The sequence below is a fragment of the Coregonus clupeaformis genome, chromosome 6 (assembly GCF_020615455.1).
Source record: "Coregonus clupeaformis isolate EN_2021a chromosome 6, ASM2061545v1, whole genome shotgun sequence".
NCBI classification, from domain to species: domain Eukaryota; kingdom Metazoa; phylum Chordata; class Actinopteri; order Salmoniformes; family Salmonidae; genus Coregonus; species Coregonus clupeaformis.
Window position 1 is genome coordinate 4200912 of NC_059197.1, and position 20785 is coordinate 4221696.

Here is a 20785-nt window from a genome sequence, read left to right on the forward strand (position 1 = left end):
TTTATAATGGATTTAATGGTGCTCCGTGGGATGTTCAAAGTTTCAGATATTTTTTTATAACCCAACCCTGATCTGTACTTCTCCACAACTTTGTCCCTGACCTGTTTGGAGAGCTCATTGGTCTTCATGGTGCCGCTTGCTTGGTGATGCCCCTTGCTTAGTGGTGCAGACTCTGGGGCCTTTCAGAACAGGTGTATATATTTTATTTTGTATTTTATTTAACCTTTATTTAACTAGGCAAGTCAGTTAAGAACAAATTCTTATTTACAATGACGGCCTACACCGGCCAAACCCGGACGACGCTGGGCAAATTGTGCGCCGCCCTATGGGACACCCAATCACGGCCGGTAGTGATACAGCCTGGAAGCGAACCAGGGGGTCTGTAGTGACGCCTCAAGCACTGAAATGCAGTGCCTTAGACTGCTGCGCCACTCGGGAGCGTCACTGAGATCATGTGACAGATCATGTGACACTTAAATAAAGTCCACCTGTGTGCAATCTACAGTGGGGAAAAAAAGTATTTAGTCAGCCACCAATTGTGCAAGTTCTCCCACTTAAAAAGATGAGAGAGGCCTGTAATTTTCATCATAGGTACACGTCAACTATGACAGACAAAATGAGAAAAAAAAATCCAGAAAATCACATTGTAGGATTTGTAATTAATTGATTTGCAAATTATGGTGGAAAATAAGTATTTGGTCAATAACAAAAGTTTCTCAATACTTTGTTATATACCCTTTGTTGGCAATGACACAGGTCAAACGTTTTCTGTAAGTCTTCACAAGGTTTTCACACACTGTTGCTGGTATTTTGGCCCATTCCTCCATGCAGATCTCCTCTAGAGCAGTGATGTTTTGGGGCTGTCGCTGGGCAACACAGACTTTCAACTCCCTCCAAAGATTTTCTATGGGGTTGAGATCTGGAGACTGGCTAGGCCACTCCAGGACCTTGAAATGCTTCTTACGAAGCCACTCCTTCGTTGCCCGGGCGGTGTGTTTGGGATCATTGTCATGCTGAAAGACCCAGCCACGTTTCATCTTCAATGCCCTTGCTGATGGAAGGAGGTTTTCACTCAAAATCTCACGATACATGGCCCCATTCATTCTTTCCTTTACACGGATCAGTCGTCCTGGTCCCTTTGCAGAAAAACAGCCCCAAAGCATGATGTTTCCACCCCCATGCTTCACAGTAGGTATGGTCTCCTGAGTGGCGCAGTGGTCTAAGGCACTGCATCGCACTGTGCCACTAGAGATCCTGGTTCGAATCCAGGCTCTGTCGCAGCCGGCCGCGACCGGGAGACTCATGGGCGGCGCACAATTGGCCCAGCGTCGTCCAGGGTAGGGGAGGGAATGGCCGGCAGGGATGTAGCTCAGTTGATAGAGCATGGCGTTTGCAACGCCAGGGTTGTGGGTTCGATTCCCACGGGGGGCCAGTATTAAAAATAAATAAAAAATATATATGTATTCACTAACTGTAAGTCGCTCTGGATAAGAGCGTCTGCTAAATGACTAAAATGTAAATGTAAATGTGTTCTTTGGATGCAACTCAGCATTCTTTGTCCTCCAAACACGACGAGTTGAGTTTTTACCAAAAAGTTATATTTTGGTTTCATCTGACCATATGACATTCTCCCAATCCTCTTCTGGATCATCCAAATGCAAACTTCAGACGAGCCTGGACATGTACTGGCTTAAGCAGGGGGACACGTCTGTCACTGCAGGATTTGAGTCCCTGGCGGCGTAGTGTGTTACTGATGGTAGGCTTTGTTACTTTTGTCCCAGCTCTCTGCAGGTCATTCACTAGGTCCCCCTGTGTGGTTCTGGGATTTTTGCTCACCGTTCTTGTGATCATTTTGACCCCACGGGGTGAGATCTTGCGTGGAGCCCCAGATAGAGGGAGATTATCAGTGGTCTTGTATGTCTTCCATTTCCTAATAATTGCTCCCACAGTTGATTTCTTCAAACCAAGCTGCTTACTTATTGCAGATTCAGTCTTCCCAGCCTGGTGCAGGTCTACAATTTTGTTTCTGGTGTCCTTTGACAGCTCTTTGGTCTTGGCCATAGTGGAGTTTGGAGTGTGACTGTTTGAGGTTGTGGACAGGTGTCTTTTATACTGATAATAAGTTCAAACAGGTGCCATTAATACAGGTAACGAGTGGAGGACAGAGGAGCCTCTTAAAGAAGAAGTTACAGGTCTGTGAGAGCCAGAAATCTTGCTTGTTTGTAGGTGACCAAATACTTATTTTCCACCATAATTTGCAAATAAATTCATTAACAATCCTACAATGTGATTTTCTGGATTTTCTTTCCTCAATTTGTCTGTCATAGTTGACGTGTACCTATGATGAAAATTACAGGCCTCTCTCAACTTTTTAAGTGGGAGAACTTGCACAATTGGTGGCTGACTAAATCCTTTTTTCCCCACTGTAACTAATTATGTGACTTCTGAAGGTAATTGGTTGCACCAGATCTTATTTAGGGGCTTCATAGCAAATGGGGTGAATACATATGCACGCACCACTTTTCCGTTATTTATTATTTCGAATTTTTTGAAACAAGTTATTTTTTTTTCACTTCACCAATTTGGACTATTTTGTGTATGTCCATTACATGAATTCCAAATTAAAATCCATTTATATTACAGGTCGTAATGCAACAAAATAGGAAAAACGCCAAGGGGGATGAATACTTTTGCAAGTGCCTTCGGAAAGTATTCAGACACCTTGACTTTTTCAATATTTTTTATGTTACAGCCTTATTCTAAAATGGATTAAAAAAAAGATATACACACAATACCCCATAATGACAAAGTGAAAACACGTTGAGAAATTTCTGCACATTTATAAAAAAACGAGATACTTTATTTACATAAGTATTCAGACCCTTTGCTATGAGACTCGAAATTGAGCTCAGGTGCATCCTGTTTCCATTGATCATCCTTGAGCTGTTTCTACAACTTGATTGGAGTCCACCTGTGGTAAATTCAATTGATTGGACATGATTTGGAAAGGCACACACCTGACTATATAAAGGTCCCACAGTCGACAGTGCATGTCAGAGCAAAAACCAAGCCATGAGGTCGAAGGAATTGTCCGTAGAGCTCCAAGACAGGATTGTGTCGAGGCACAGATCTGGGTAAAGGTACCAAACAAATTCTGCAGCAAAAAGTGGCCTCCATCATTCTTAAATTAAAGAAATTTGGAACCACCAAGACTCTTCCTAGAGCTGGCCGCCTGGCCAAACTGAGCAATCGGGGGAGAAGGGCCTTCGTCAGGGAGGTGACCAAGAACCCGATGGTCACTCTGACAGAGCTCCAGAGTTCCTCTGTGGAGATTGGAGAACCTTCCTGAAGGACAACCATCTCTGCAGCACTCCACCATTCAGGCCTTTATGGTAGAGTGGCCAGACGGAAGCCATTCCTCAGTAAAAGGCACATGACAGCCCGTTTGGAGTTTGCCAAAAGGCACCTAAAGATTCTCTGGTCTGAACAAACCAAGATTGAACTCATTGGCCTGAATGTGTCACATCTGGAGGAAACCTGGCACCATCCCTACGGTGAAGCATGGTGGTGGCAGCATCTTGCTGTGGAGTTGTTCTTCAGCGGCAGGGACTGGGAGACTAGTCAGGATCGAGAGAAAGATGAACGGAGCAAAGTACAGAGAGATCCTTGATGAAAACCTGCTCCAGAGCGCTCAGGACCTCAAACTGGGGCGAAGGTTCACCTTCCAACAGGACAATGACCCTAAGCACAGAGCCAAGACAACGTAGAAGTGGCTTCGGGACAAGTCTGTCCTTGAGTGGCCAGCCAGATCCCGGACTTGAACCCGATCGAACATCTCTGGAGAGACCTGAAAATAGCTGTGCAGCAACGCTCCCCATCCAACCTGACAGAGCTTGCAGTGAAAAATGGGAGAAACTACCCAAATACAGGTGTTCCAAGCATGTAGCGTCATACCCAAAAAGACTTGAGGCTGTAATCGCTGCCAAAGGTGCTTCAACAAAGTTCTGAGTAAAGGGTCTGAATACTTATGTAAATGTTATATTTCCGGGTTTTTTTTAAAATACATTTGCAAAAATGTCTAAAAACCTGTTTTTGTTTTGTTATTATGGGGTATTGTGTGTAAATTGATGAGGGGGAAAAACAATTTAATCAATTTTAGAATAATGCTGTAACATAACAAAATGTGGGGAAAAAAAGTCAAGGGGTCTGAATACATTTCAAATGCACTGTATAGGATGCTGCTTTTACAACTTGGGTTTCAGAAATAATGAGTATGATTTCATGATAAAAGTTTACATTTAGTGCAAGCTGTTCACAATTCAGAATTACATATTGTTGGAACTGTGTTGTTTGCACCCCTTTCTGCCCGATGTTACATTGTAACATTGTAAAACTAGTTGTTTCCCCCCCAGAAATATGTTATTTGGGGCAGTCCTAATCACTGCTTAAAAGGATACTTTGGGATTTTGGCAATGAGGCCCTTTATCTACTTCCCCAGAGTCAGATGAACTTGTGGATACCATTATGTCTCTGTCTCCAGTATTAAGGAAGTTAGATGTAGTTTAGTGAGCCAATGCTAACTAGCGTTAGCGCATTGACTGGAAGTCTATGGGCATCTGTTACCATGATTCTAAATAAATAGTATTTTACAGATACAAAGATGAAAAAATTAACGACAACATATCAACAATTCCCTCTGGGCAAGTCTGGAGAATATACTCTACATGGCCAAAGGTATGTGGATACCCCTTCAAATTAGTGGATTCGGCTATTTCAGCCACACCCGTTGCTTACAGGTGTATAAAAATTGGGCACACTGCCATGCAATCTCCATAGACAAACATTGGCAGTAGAATGGCCTTACTGAAGAGCTCAGTGACTTTCAAAGTCATAGGATGCCACCTTTCCAACAAGTCAGTTCGTCAAATTTCTGCCCCGGTTAACTTTAAGTGCTGTTATTGTGACGTGGAAACGTCTAGGAGCAACAATGGCTCAGCCGCACAAGCTCACAGAACGGGACCGGCAAGTGCTGAAGCACATAGCGCGTAAAAATAATCTGTCCTCGGTTGCAACACTCACTACCGAGATCCAAACTGCCTCTGAAAGCAACAAGAACTGTTCGTCGGGGGCTTCATGAAATGGCAGAGCAGCCGCACACAAGCCTAAGATCCCCATGCGCAATGCCAAGCATCGGCTGAAGTGGTGCAAAGCTCGCCGCCATTGGACTCTGGAGCAGTGGAAATGTGTTCTCTGGAGTGATGAATCACGCTTCAATATCTGGCAGTCCGACGGACTAATCTGGGTTTGGCGGATGCCAGGAGAATGCTACCTGCCCCAACGCATAGTGCCAACTGTAAAGTAGGTGGAGGAGGAATAATGGTCTGGGGCTGTTTTTCATGGTAGTGTATCTAAGGATAACCACACAAAAGTTTGTGAATGCAGATGCTTAAGAAGCTCAGAATAATTAGTTGGAGTGTGACAAGAGTCTGACTTTTGGGAAATGGCAGTTAAAGTACACTGAATTTAGACTACCAAACGCCTATTTAGACCCAATCACCATCTCTTCAAAGTAAGTTACTAAATATACACTGAACAAAAATATAAATGCAACAATTACAGTTTATATAAGGAAATCAGTCAATTGAAATAAATAAATTAGGCCCTAATCTATTGATTTCATATGACTGGGAATACAGATATGCATCGGTTGGTCACTGATACCTTAAAAAAATAAAGTAGGGCCGTGAATAAAAAAAACTGTCAGTATCTGGTGTGACCACCATTTGCCTCATGTAGTGCAACACATCTTTCGCATAAAGTTGATCAGGTTGTTGATTGTGGCCTGTGTAATGTTGTTCCACTCCTCTTCAATGGCTGTGCAAAGCTGAACACGCTTTGGTACGCGTCGATCCAGAGCATCCCAAACATGCTCAATGGGTGACATGTCTGGTGAGTATGCAGGCCATGGAAGAACTGGGACATTTTCAGTCTCCAGGAATTGTGTGCAGATCTTTAATATAAGAATAATCAGATAGGCTATTTGTTTTCTATTTTAGCAGCTCAATTGAACTTCTGCAATGAAACCAACATTGCAAACCACACCCATCTGACCCATCTCCAGGGCAGGCTCAATCAAAAGCTCAAAGTAGCCCATTTGAAAGGTAACAACTAGGCCTTACGTTCTTTTTGAACCCAGGTTTGTGATGGCCTTCTTTGTTTTCATTTTGCAAGACTACCATCTGACATAGGGCCATTCACCAGTGACATCCTTAAAGATTTGGCAGAATACAGTTGCTAGGCTAGCCTATAGCCTAAGTTCACTGATAACATCCATCTCAAAGAATTCAATTGTATGTCAAGCATGTATGCAGCAGACACACACGCCAACAAATTACTTTTGACAAAGCCCCCACCTCCCAATTAGCCCCAACTCAAGAATGAAGGCCACTGACCTGGAATCTGTGGTTCCGGACAAGCCTGAGCCTGACGCAGCACAGACAGAGAACAATGCTGGCAGTGGGGGTGGAGAGGAGTGGAATGGAGGGGGTGGACTGACGAGATGTGACGTACTTGACACTAAACTGCGACCCCTCCATCTGTCACCAACTCCATTATCCCCCTGCCTATCCCCATTTGGACAAGGTCATACTCTCTCATGCTTGAATTTGACTGGGAACAGCCTAGTTATGAACATAGCATGGGTGAAAATAATTTTTTACAAACACATACATGAAAAAAAGAATTTGTAGCCTAGTTCACGCCAATTGAATGGTGCATTTTACAGTGCTTGCTTACATTTTTAATGTTTAGGTTAAGTGTATCTATTAAGCCCATTTGACAGAGTTTAGAAATGTCTAACATATACTGGCCTAATTTCTGTAAGAAAAGTTTAGATAAAATGAAAGATTAATCTCTCATGTAAAGTTTTATGACTTTACTTACATTTTTTAATAAGACAGTACCGAATGTACCCTTTAAGCCTATGGGTGTTCCAAATAAGCCCAAGTCTTAAATCTATTTTAATTAATTTCCAAATGTTCAAAATGTACAAACGGACATTTCTTACATAAAATTTGATTATTTTAAACTCCCCTAAAGTTATTTAAATAAACAGATCATTACTATTCATCATGAAAATAGCACTCATAACATAGCGGGGGGGGGTCCAATCGTATCTACAGAGATCAATGTGGACTCAGGCTTTTGTTCTTGCCAACCAGTACACACCTGATTCAACTAATCATAGACTTCAATCAAAAAATGATTAGTTGAATCAGGCGTGTTATTGCTTGGTTATAAATAAGTAAATACAATTTTTTTAAATGCACCCAAACTGGCCTGTGGATAAGAAGCCATGCACAAAGACCATAACACACACAACTTTCAATGGATTATCTGAAAGTTGATTCAACTGCTGTACTCCTATTCTTGTTAATTAGTTCAACTTGTCTTCCTAAAGCGTATCTGAAGACAGTTTCAAATCTCTCTCTCTACTGTTGTATTACAAAAGGTACAGGTGTTGCCCAAAAAACAGAATCACCTGGATGAATGAAGGACTACAGTATGACAATTCCCCTACCCAAAACTGCATGAGTAGTTGCCCAATAGTCTTCTTCTTGTCCCTCATGTTCACATTTTTGTCCACCACTTGTAGGTTTTCTATCCCAGATATCGCTCAACCCTGATCTTTTTCTTCTCTCTCTGCATCAATAACTACCTGTCCACTCCAAACGTCTTGGAGAGAGTACAGAGGTCTTTAAATTGTTCCTAACCTTGGTAAAGGCACCATTGCTGTAGTTTTTGTGTGTTTTCATCAACTTCAAATCTGAACATAAAAACATTTTATGCTCATGTTCATTGAATATTAGGGATATCAACACACTATCCCCTTGTGTTTTAATGCAAACCGGCCTTAATAGGAACATACTGGGCTTAATTAGAACAGTGATCTGCGCTGAAAAATAAGGAATAGCAAAGTCTACTCATCAAATATTTGAAAACCAATGGTTTGGGGTATAAATATACACTATAGACTACAACATTATGCATTGAACAATATTTATTGCCATTTACATTCTGTATAGAGGGAGTGCTTTTAGTGCTACTGTTCCCTTAAAGCCCACCCGAGATAAATGTCAAATGTACTAAAATGTCATCTATGCATAACAATGCAATGTTCATTTAACAGTAAAATAAGAACATACATTTAAAAATGTAAGCAGTGAATGCCTGAAATCTATTATCTTGTTGTAGTTCACCAAGTTGTGTTGCTACTGTGTGACTGACATGCAGGCACAACTGCTAATTGGCAAGAAATAGTATCTGTGTGAAGCTGGATTCAGCAGCGCTCTCGTCTGCATTAAAACCAAATATCGATCCAGGTTGGATGTAACAGCAGAGATGAGGTGCGCACTATTGACCAAGGCCCCTGACTTTGAAAAGCTCTGACGCGTCATGCATCAAGCACACCCATCTCATTTGTGGTGGTGTGATAATGGCGCTTTCAATACAACTGGGAACTCAGGAAAAAAATGGAGGTCAAATCATGACGTCAATTATCTTCCGGTCGGAAAGTCGGAGCTTTAGAAAAGGAGGCCCGAGTTCCCGACATGGAATTCCGAGTTGGATGACCATTCAAAACTATTTTTCCCATTCGGAAGTCGTTTTTTTCAGAGTTCCCAGTTGTTTTGAACGCAGCATTAGAGACATTATGTCAGACTAATTTGCAATTGACTGTCATAGCACCAAATAAAAAAGTAAACATTGGCTGTTATTCTTTTTTTTATATACACGGTTGGGGTCACGAGACGTCGTGGACGAAAAAAGTTTGGGAACCCCTGACCTATAGAATAGGGGAGGTAGGTAGCCTAGTGAGGCAGACCTGTAGCAGGAGGGTCGCCTGTTTGAATCTTGTGTGGGCACTAAAAAGAAGTGGGCATCTCATCTGAACTGGCAAATGGAGGGCTGATTGTTTCAGATTCCAGGTACAATCTCCTATCGTTGTCCCCTTGAGCAAGTCACAAAACTAGCTCCTGGGGCACTCGGACAACATCACATCAAGGCTTCAGAACACTGGAGTGGATGCTAAAGGTGCCAGCATGCTTCAGTTCGGCTGGAGCCTAGCTGAGTTCGGCTAGCATACTCCCTTAACAGACCTCCGCTTGAAAAACGATAAAAAAGCGGCAATAGTACCGTTTGTCCATTTGGGACGTCGTAGCCAGTATAAACGTCGTCAAAAGTCAGAATTACTCTATGACACCTCAAGAAATCTGTCATTAATTGAAGTTTTTGCCAAGGATATCTTAGTCGCGCAATTTTACATCTAACTAAGATGTTCAGTGCAGTATTTCTCAGAGGAAAAAATGTGCATGAAAAGGAGTCGTCTCTCAATGAATGACAACAAATACTTTATTGAAGAATCCCTACTTTTGACCAATCAACGACAAAGGGGCATAGACTTCGGCTAACGACGTCGGCTTGCCTCGAGAATTTTTTGTGTTTGCTTGAACAGCCTAAAAAAAAACTTACCGAAGTCCAAAACGAACAAAAATGTCACCAAAATATATGCACGAACTCTTCCGAACTGTTTTCGTCTGGGAAGTATGCTTAACAGTGTTTCCCTTCCCAAGTTCCCAATATGTCATGGTCTGTGTAACCATGTTACATTCAGTTATGATTAAACACAAGCTCTCCCTCTCCACAAACACACAAAACACATGCATTGTTCACTCTTAAACTCTCTCTCGGGTTGAATAAAGAGACAGCAATACCTTAAAGAATCCATAAATGTATAATTCTTGTGCAATTTATATCTATAGGCTGCATTGAGTTTTTTCTTTCATTATTTTATACTGTCTGGCATTACTGCGTAAGCCTAAGCTTTAGGGCCTAACTGTATACGCGCCAAATAGCCTACACACCAATCACCAACTGACAATTTCGGAGTTAAATTCAACAATAGAAAAGCTGCAAAATGAAGAGTTGAAAATAAAGAAAGGGAGGTCCAGAAAAGTAATGTTTGGGAAAGATTTGGTGATGTGGTAAAAGAGGATGATAGCAGTCAAGAGAGGACTTCAGATAAGCCTTTGGCACGTCAATGGAACTGTAGCCTACTTTTCAGATGGGTTAAATGGAAACTGAAATCTGGACACTGACTGTAGGTCTATAACCGCTCACATAACCTTAATATTAACTCCTGCAGAATTATGCATTTCTTGCAGTAAAATGATCAACCAAATGTAGGCAACATTTTGACTCGGGAGTGGAGAAATAGGACTTCTTTCTTTTAGCATCTTGAGAGGATGCGAATGTACAGTTATATACCATCTGTAGAGGTGCCATCTTTATCAGCATCATAAAAGCTGATAGTATCAAAAACATGTTGAGTCATTTTCACAGCTTTCTATTTCCTTACAACTGGTCAAACTGATGTTATTTTCGAGATTTTTCACAGAAAATCTTTCCCATTTTCTTTTGTTATTGCATTTTCTCTCCGGTCCCTAAACATCTTTGCTGCGCGAAAGAAGCAGAGATGACAGAGAAAAACTTTATCGATGTCAACTAGATTGAAGCATTCGTTCTATCGATTTATGACATTCTGGTGAACAAGGATTTATTTAGTCTTCTAGGGCAACATACAATGCATTCAGAAAGTATTTTTCACATTTTGTTACGTTACAGCCTTATTCTAAAATTAATTAAATAATTGTTTTGCCTCATCAATCTACACACAACACCCCATAATGACAAAGTGAAAAACAGGTTTTATACATTTTTGCAAATGTATAAAAATTTAAAACAGAAATACCTTATTTACATAAGACTCGAAATTGAGCTCAGGTGCATCCTGTATCCATTGATCATCCTTGAGATATTTCTAAAACTTGATTGGAGTCCACCTGTGGTAAATTATATTGATTGGACATGATTTGGAAAGGCACACACCTGTCTATATAAGGTTCCACAGTTGACAGTGCATGTCAGAGAAAAAAACAAGCCATGTGGTCAAAGGAATTGTCCGTAAAGCTCCGAGACAGGATTGTGTCGAGGCACAGATCTGGGGAAGGGTACCAAAAAATTTCTGCAGCATTGAAGGTCCCCAAGAACACAGTGGCCTCCATCATTCTTAAATGGAAGAAGTTTGGAACCACCAAGACTCTTCCTAGAGCTGGACGCCCGGGCAAACTGAGCAATCGGGGGAGAAAGGCCTTGGTCAGGGAGGTGACCAAGAACCCGATGGTCACCCTGACCGAGCTCTAGAGTTCCTGTGTGGAGATGGGAGAACCTTCCAAAAGGACAACAATCTTTGCAGCACTCCACCAATCAGGCCTTTATGGTAGAGTGGCCAGACGGAAGCCACTGCTCAGTAAAAGGCATATGACAGCCTGCTTGGAGTTTTCCAAAAGGCACCTAAAGACTCTCAGACCGTGAGAAAAAAAATGATCTGGTCTGATGAAACCAAGGTTGAACTCTTTGGCCTGAATGCCAAGCGTCACGTCTGGAGGAAACCTGGCACCATCCCTACGGTGAAGCATGGTGGTAGCAGCATCATGCTGTGGGGATTTTTTTTAGCGGCAGGGACTGGGAGACTAGTCAGGATCGAGGGAAAGATGAACTGAGTAAAGTACAGAGAGATCCTTCATTAAAACCTGCTCAGGACATCAGACTGGGGCAAAGGTTCACCTTCCAACAGGACAACAACCTTAAGCACACAGCCAAGACAACGCAGGAGTGGCTCCAGGACAAGTCTCTGAATGTCCTTGAGTGGCCCAGCCAGAGCCCGGACTTGAACCTGATCGAACATCAATGGAGAGACCTGAAAATAGCTGTGCAGCGACGCTCCCCATCCAACCTGACTGAGCTTGAGAGGATCTGCAGAGAAGAATGGGAGAAACTCCCCAAATACAGGAGTGCCAAGCTTGTAACGTCATACCCAAGAAGACTCGAGGATGTAATCGCGCCAAAGGTGTGTCAACAAAGTACTGAAAAGGGTTTGAATACTTCTGTAAATGTGATATTTCCAGTATTTTTAAATTTTTATTAATTTGCTAACATTTCTAAAAACCTGTTTTTGCTTTGTCATTATGGGGTATTGTGTGTAGATTGAGGGGGGGAAAAACTATTTAATCCATTTTAGAATAAGCCTGTAACGTAACAAAATGTGTAAAAAGTCAAGCGGTCTGAATACTTTCCAAATGCACTGTATAATGATAGAGGAGAAGCTGCATGCATCTAACTATAGACAAGTTGACTAACAAATATCCTACCAAAATGTCGGGAAAATTCTAAGCACAAACATATCCAAATCAGGCAAAGAAAATCCTGCACCCCGTCAAAAAAAATCACAAAGGAGCATAAACACACTCAGAAATTCATATAGTACAGCAGTAAACTGAGACAAACGGCACTACCCAAAGACCTGAATATCAGAGGCGATACCTGTCCCACATGCTACGACCTTATAGGTGAAAGTCTCACCTTTCCCCCTCCCCTCAAGGCTGCTTGTGCAGGAACAACAGATATCACACTGAAATCTGAAAGCTTGTCTTCAATCTCAGTACAGTAGGCCCAGGCCAACAAAACCACACAACTTTGCTCTCCAACTAGCCCCTCTGGCACATAATTGAACAAGCCAACTGTTGTTAGTGAAGGGTTATTTTGAATTGATGTCAATGTACGTTAACTTCTTCATGCCTACAAAATGGAGGCGATTGATTGATGGTTTGTATAAGTGTGCAGGCTAACCAACGTTATCTAGCTAGCGAGCATAAATTTAACTGCTACCTAAATTCGAGACACTAATATTTTGTAGAAGTTAGCTACATAACATAGCTAACACAAAAATATATATATAAATAAACATAGCTAACACACATGAACATACTTTTGTGTGTGTGTGTTTGTATGTGTATATACAGTGAGGGAAAAAAGTATCTGATCCCCTGCTGATTTTGTACGTTTGCCCACTGACAAAGAAATTATCAGTCTATAATTTTAATGGTAGGTTTATTTGAACAGTGAGAGACAGAATAATAACATCAAAAATCCAGAAAAACGCATGTCAAAAATGTTATAAATTGATTTGCAAATAAGTATTTGACCCCCTCTCAATCAGAAAGATTTCTGGCTCCCAGGTGTCTTTTATACAGGTAACAAGCTGAGATTAGGAACACACTCTTAAAGGGAGTGCTCCTAATCTCAGCTTGTTACCTGTATAAATGACACCTGTCCACAGAAGCAATCAATCAATCAGATTCCAAACTCTCCACCATGGCCAAGACCAAAGAGCTCTCCAAGGATGTCAGGGACAAGATTGTAGACCTACACAAGGCTGGAATGGGCTACAAGACCATCGCCAAACAGCTTGGTGAGAAGGTAGTTTGGCGATGGTCAAGATTGTAGACCTACACAAGGCTGGAATGGGCTACAAGACCATCGCCAAACAGCTTGGTGAGAAGGTAGTTTGGCGATGGTCAAGATTGTAGACCTACACAAGGCTGGAATGGGCTACAAGACCATCGCCAAACAGCTTGGTGAGAAGGTAGTTTGGCATAGTTCCTGCTCAGCCCAGTCAAAACTGTTCGCTGCTCTGGCACCCCAATGGTGGAACAAGCTCCCTCACGACGCCAGGACAGCGGAGTCACTCACCACCTTCCGGAGACATTTGAAACCCCACCTCTTTAAGGAATACCTGGGATAGGATAAAGTAATCCTTCTACCCCCCCTTACCCCAACCCACCCCCAGTGGTTATCCCACTGGCTATAAGGTGAATGCACCTATTTGTAAGTCGCTCTGGATAAGAGCGTCTGCTAAATGACGTAAATGTAAATGTAAGGTGACAACAGTTAATTTGTGATTATTCGCAAATGGAAGAAACAGAAAATAACTGTCAATCTCACTCGGCCCGGGGCTCCATGCAAGATCTCACCTCGTGGAGTTGCAATGATCATGAGAACGGTGAGGAATCAGCCCAGAACTACACAGGAGGATCTTGTCAATGATCTCAAGGCAGCTGAGACCATAGTCACCAAGAAAACAATTGGTAACACACTACGCTGTGAAGGACTGAAATCCTGCAGTGCCTGCAAGGTCCCCCTGCTCAAGAAAGCACATATACAGGCCTGTCTGAAGTTTGCCAATGAACATCTGAATGATTCAAAGGAGAACTGAGTGAAAGTGTTGTGGTCAGGTGAGACCAAAATCGAGCTCTTTGGCATCAACTCAACTCGCCGTGTTTGGAGGAGGAGGAATGCTGCCTATGACCCCAAAACACCATCCCCACCGTCAAACATGGAGGTGGAAACATTATGCTTTGGGGGTGTTTTTCTGCTAAGGGGACAGGACAACTTCACCGCATCAAAGGGACGATGGACGGGGCCATGTACCGTCAAATCTTGGGTGAGAACCTCCTTCCCTCAGCCAGGGCATTGAAAATGGGTATTCCAGCATGACAATGACCCAAAACACACAGCCAAGGCAACAAAGGAGTGGCTCAAGAAGAAGCACATTAAGGTCCTGGAGTGGCCTAGCCAGTCTCCAGACCTTAATCCCATAGAAAATCTGTGGAGGGAGCAGAAGGTTCGAGTTGCCAAAACGTCAGCCTCAAAACCTTAATGACTTGGAGAAGATCTGCAAAGAGGAGTGGGACAAAATCCCTCCTGAGATGTGTGCAAACCTGGTGGCCAACTACAAGAAACATCTGAACTCTGTGATTGCCAACAAGGGTTTTGCCACCAAGTACTAAGTCATGTTTTGCAGAGGGGTCAAATACTTATTTCCCTCATTAAAATGCAAATCAATGTATAACATTTTTGACATGCGTTTTTCTGGATTATTTTGTTGTTATTCTGTCTCTCACTGTTCAAATAAAACTACCATTACAATTATAGACTGATCATGTCTGTCAGTGGGCAAACGTACAAAATCAGCAGGGGATCAAATACTTTTTTCCCTCACTGTATATATACACACATACACACACACACACGTGGACACCCCTTCAAATTAGTGGATTCGGCTATTTCAGCCACAACAGTTGCTAACGGGTGTATAAAATCGAGCACACAGCCATGCAATCCCCATAGACAAACATTGGCAGTAGAATGGCCTTACTAAAGAGACTTTCAACGTGGCACCGTCATAGGAAGCCACCCGTCAGTTCGTCAAATTTCTGCCCTGCTAGAGCTGCCAGGTTCAACTGTAAGTGCTGTTATTGTGAAGTGGAAATGTCTATGAGCAACAACGGCTCAGCCGCGAAGTGGTAGGCCACACAAGCGTGTAAAAATCGTCTGTCCTCGGTTGCAACACTCACTACCGAGTTCCAAACTGCCTCTGGAAGCAGGTCAGCTGCTGTTCGTCGGGAGATTCATGAAATGGGTTTCCATGGCCGAGCAGCCGCGCACAAGCCTAAGATCACCATGTGCAAAGCCAAGTGTCGGCTGGAGTGGTGTAAAGCTCACCGCCATTGGACTCTGGAGCAGTGGAAATGCGTTCTCTGGAGTGATGAATCACGCTTCACCATCTGGCAGTCCGACATTAGAATCTGGGTTTGGCAGATGCCAGGAGAACCCTACCTGCCCGAAGGCATAGTGCCAACTGTAAAGTTTGGTGGAGGAGGAATAATGGCCTGGGGCTGTTTCATGGTTCAGGTTAGGCCCCTTAGCTCCAGTGAAGGGAAATCTTAATGCTACAGTGTACAATGGCATTCCAGATGATTCTGTGATTCTAACTTTGTGGCAACAGTTTGGGGGAGGCCCTTTCCTGTTGCAGCATGATAATGCCCCCGTGCACAAAGCGAGGTCCATACAGACATGGTTTGTCGAGATTGGTGTGGAAGAACTTGACTGGCCTGCACAGAGCCCTGACCTCAACAACCATCGAACACCTTTAGGATGAATTGGAACACCTAATCGCCCAACATCAGTGCCCGACCTCACTAATGCTCTTGTGGCTGAATGGATGCACCAATTTGTAAGTCGCTCTGGATAACTACAGACCCCCTGGTTCGATTCCAGGCTGTATCACAACCGGCCGTGATTGGGAGTCCCATAGGGCGGCGCACAATTGGCCCAGCGTCGTCCGGGTTTGGCCGGTGTAGGCCGTCATTGTAAATAAGAATTTGTTTTTAACTGACTTGCCTAGTTAAATAAAGGTAAAATAAAATAATAACAAATAAAAAAATAAGAGCGTCTGCTAAATGACGTAAACGTCCCTGCAGCAATGTTCCAACATCTAGTGGAAAGCCTTCCCAGAAGAGAGGCTGTTATAGCAGCATAGGGGGCAGCAAACTCCATATTAATGGCCATGATTTTGGAATGAGATGTTTAACGAGCAGGTGTCCACATACACTACATGACCAAAAGTATAATTTATATACAAAACAGCAGATTGCGTTCGTGCTAAACGTTGCTTTGCCTCGAAGGCAATTCTGTCTAAGCAATTTTGTTATTCGCAACGCAGATTTTACATAGTTATTGAGCTAAGACATTACGTTGTGTTGTAGCTTTATACATTGATCATAAATTACAGTATAATTATAGTAAGCACTGGTTAAAAAAAAAGTGTTGGCTAGAAAGTAGGCTAATAGCTAGGCTACCTAACGTTAGCTTGCTAGCTAGCTGCTGACTGGCTACCATTACGTTAGCTGGCTAACTAGATAGATAAGACTTCGTGTACTTTCTATAATAGCTCATTTCGTAAGGATGTGTGTGTAAAACAAAATAGGTATTTACCTTTGTTAGGAATCCTTACATGTACTGCTGGGGAACAAAAAGTAAACAACGATAACCAGGGCCGGGGAAAACTGCTCTCCTTTCTGTCAATGAAAGCGACAGAACTACTTTTCCCCACTTCCTGAGAGGAACTCCGCACACAAGCTTGGCGGTGGCTACCAGCTCTAGTCTCTGATTGGTTACACCCGCTTGTGATGCGAGACAACAGATGGGAGCAGATTGGATGTCCCCCGACCGATGTAACTGGAAACAGCAAACACAAGCCAACTTGTCTACAATGAAAACTGTATTTGGGAGGAATCATATATATTTTCTTATTATGCGCCACTTGAAATGTAGTATAGCCCATCGAATTCATTAGCCAGTAACCATGCATACTCCAGCAATGATGTATAGTGCACTGCCCTCAGAAAGTATTCATACCCTTTGACTTTTTCCACATTTTGTTGTGTTACAACCTGAATTCAAAATGGATTAGAATTTTTTTTCTTACCCATCTACACACAATACCCCATGACAAAAATGGTGCACATTTATTGAAAATGAAATACAGAAATATCTCATTTACATAAGTATTCACACCCCTGAGTCAATAGGTAGTTTTCAATAAAACGTCACAAGTAGGTGTAGAGCTTTCGATTTGCCTGCTGGGGAGCAAGGAGACCCACAGCTCCACTAAAACCATTGACAACTGGGTGCCATTTTCAAGGGATTGTTAAATAAATGTGAACTATTTGGTTGTAATATCATCACCTCCTGAAGAGCATTTCCGATTATTCCATGCAAAACAATTGCGCACATTTAGCTCTATCATCAGAGTTATAAAGCAAGTAACTCCATGCTTTTCATGATCAGTAAACATCAATTGATCATGTAGGGCAGACTTTCTATCTAATACCGACTGGGTCTATACTTTGTAGAAGCACCTTTGGCAGCGATTACAGCTGTGAGTCTTTCTGGGTAAGTCTCTAAAAGCTTTCTACACCTGGATTGTGCAACATTTGCCCATTATTATTTTCAAATTTCTTCAAGCTCTGTCACATTGGTTGTTGATCAGTGCTAGAAAAACATTTTCAGAGTGTCTAGTTTGAGAAACAGATGCCTCACAGGTCCTCAACTGGCAGCTTCATTAAATAGTACCCGCAAAACACCAGTCTCAACGTCAACAGTGAAGAGGCGACTCCGGGATGCTGACCTTCTAGGCAGAGTTGCAAAGAAAAAGCCAAATCTCAGACTGGCCAATAAAAAGAAAAGATTAAGATGGGCAACAGAACACAGACACTGGACAGAGGAAGATTGGAAAAAAGTGTTATGGACAGATGGATCGAAGTTTGAGGTGTTCGGATCACAAAGAATAACATTTGTGAGACACAGACCAAATCAAAAGATGCTGGAGGAGTGCTTGATGCCATCTGTCAAGCATGGTGGAGGCAATGTAATGGTCTGGGGGTGCTTTGGTGGTTGTAAAGTGGGAGATTTGTACAGGGTAAAAGGGATCTTGAAGAAGGAAGGCTATCACTCCATTTTGCAACGGCATGCCATATTGGAGCCAATTTCCTCCTACAACAGGACAATGACCCAACGCACAGCTCCAAAATATGCAATAACTATTTAGGGAAGAGGCAGTCAGCTGGTATTCTGTCTATAATGGAGTGGCCAGCACAGTCACCAGATCTCAACCCTATTGAGCTGTTGTGGGAGCAGCTTGACCGTATGGTACGTAAGAAGTGCCCATCAAGCCAATACAACTTGTGGGAGGTGCTTCAGGAAGCATGGGGTGAAATCTCTTCAGATTACCTCAACAAATTGATAACTAGAATGCCAAAGGTCTGCAAGGCTGCAATTGCTGCAAATGGAGGATTGTTTGACAAATGCAAAGATTGAAGGACATAATTATTATTTCAATTAAAATCATTATTTCTAACCTTGTCAATGACTACATTTCCTATGCATTTTGCTATATTTCCTATTCAAACTCATTTCATGGATGTTTTCATGGAAAACAAGGACATTTCTAAGTGACCCCAAACTTTTCAACAGTAGTTACAGTCTTGTCCCATGGCTGCAACTCCCGTACGGACTCGGGTGAGGTGAAGGTCGAGAGCCATGTGTCCTCCGAAACACGACCCTGCCAAGCCGCACTGCTTCTTGACACACTGCTCGCTTAACCCAGAAGCCAGCCGCACCAATGTGTCAGAGGAAACACCGTACAACTGCCGACCGTGTCAGCATGCATGCACCCGGCCCACCACAGGAGTCGCTAGAGTGCAATGGGACAAGGACATCCCGGCCAGCCAAACCCTCCCCTTACCAGGACGACACTGGGCCAATTGTGTGTCGCCTCATGGGTCTCCCCGGTCGCGGCCGGAGAAAAGGTAGTTTTTATTTATCTCAGATTCTCAGTTTGTCAGTGTCAAAGTAGCATACCATTTTGATAATTTGTGCTGTATTAACAAAGATTCAGCAAAAGTCTCCAGTCATGTAAAATTACGTAGAATTGCATGAAATGCGTTTATAAAAGGACAAATTTTTTCCGGACCCTAGGCTACAATTTTTTTATCCCAATATGTGCAACTTCTGTAAGTACCTCTACTCTACTGCTCTGTCACTACACAAATGCGATGATATGCATGCAATGCTTTATCATAAAGTTTTTTTTTTAATGTGTTTCCGGTAACTCAGAACTCCCCCACCCCCCTCTCTGCTCACTTTTTATTCCAGCACCTCCCGAGTTACAAATTAAACACTGCTTAGCTCCATTCCGTTTATTTTTTATCCTGAAAAACTCCCCAGTCCTTAACGACTACAAGCATACCCATAACATGATGCAGCCACCACTATGCTTGAAAATATGGAGCGTGTTACTCAGTAATATGTTCTATTGGATTTGCCCCTAACATAACACTTTGTATTTTGCAGTATTACTTTAGTGCCTTGTTGCAAACAGGATGCATGTTTTGGAATATTTTTATTCTGTACAAGCTTCCTTCTTTTCACTCTGTCAATTAGTTTAGTATTGTGGAGTAACTACAATGTTGTTGATCTATCCTCAGATTTCTCCTATCATAGCCATTAAACTCTGTAACTGTTTTAAAGTCACCATTGGCCTCATGGTGAAATCCCTGAGCGGTTTCCTTCCTCTCCAGCAACTGAGTTAGGTTTTATCTACCAATAGGTGCCCTTCTTTGCAATGCATTGGAAAAACTCCCTGGTCTTTGTGGTTGAATCTGTGTTTGAAATTCACTGCTCGACTGAGGGACCTTACAGATAATTGTATTTGTGGGGTACAGATATGAGGCAGTCATTCAAAAATCATGTTAAACACTATTAGTCCATGCAACGTATTCTGTTACTTGTTAAGCAAATGTTTACTCCAGAACTTATTTAGACTTTTTATTTATAACAAAGGGGTTGAATACTTATTCACTCAATACATTTCAGCTTGACATATTTTCTGAAAAAATATATATATACATATTTCCACTTCGACATTATGGGGTAGCGTGTGTAGTAGGCCAGTGACCAGAAAATATCAATGTATTACATTTTAAATTCAGGTTGTAACACAACAACATGTGGAAAAAGTCAAAGGGTGTGAATACTTTCTGAAGGAATGGTACAGTGGGGAGAACAAGTATTTGATACACTGCCGATTTTGCAGGTTTTCCTACTTACAAAGCGTGTAGAGGTCTGAAAATCAAATTGTATGATTTTTAAGTAATTCATTTGCATTTTATTGCATGACATAAGTATTTGATACATCACAAAAGCAGAACTTAATATTTGGTACAGAAACCATTGTTTGCAATTACAGAGATCATACATTTCCTGTAGGTCTTGACCAGGTTTGCACACACTGCAGCAGGGATTTTGGCACACTCCTCCATACAGACCTTCTCCAGATCCTTCAGGTTTCGGGGCTGTCGCTGGGCAATACAGACTTTCAGCTCCCTCCAAAGATTTTCTATTGGGTTCAGGTCTGGAGACTGGCTAGGCCACTCCAGGACCTTGAGATGCTTCTTACGGAGCCACTCCTTAGTTGCCCTGGCTGTGT

The 20785-nt window shown here is 42.4% G+C and overlaps 1 protein-coding gene across 2 annotated transcripts in view; it reads right to left on the minus strand.

The window, feature by feature from the left end:
- Window positions 1-16851, minus strand: part of tfdp2 (transcription factor Dp-2) — a 79350-nt gene extending 62499 nt beyond the window's left edge. For both annotated transcript variants that reach the window (XM_041877257.2, XM_041877256.2), the window contains exon 1: window positions 16732-16851. The gene's annotated coding sequence lies outside the window, so the exon portion shown is untranslated. The remainder of the gene's footprint in view (window positions 1-16731) is intronic.
- Window positions 16852-20785: the final 3934 nt, after the last annotated feature.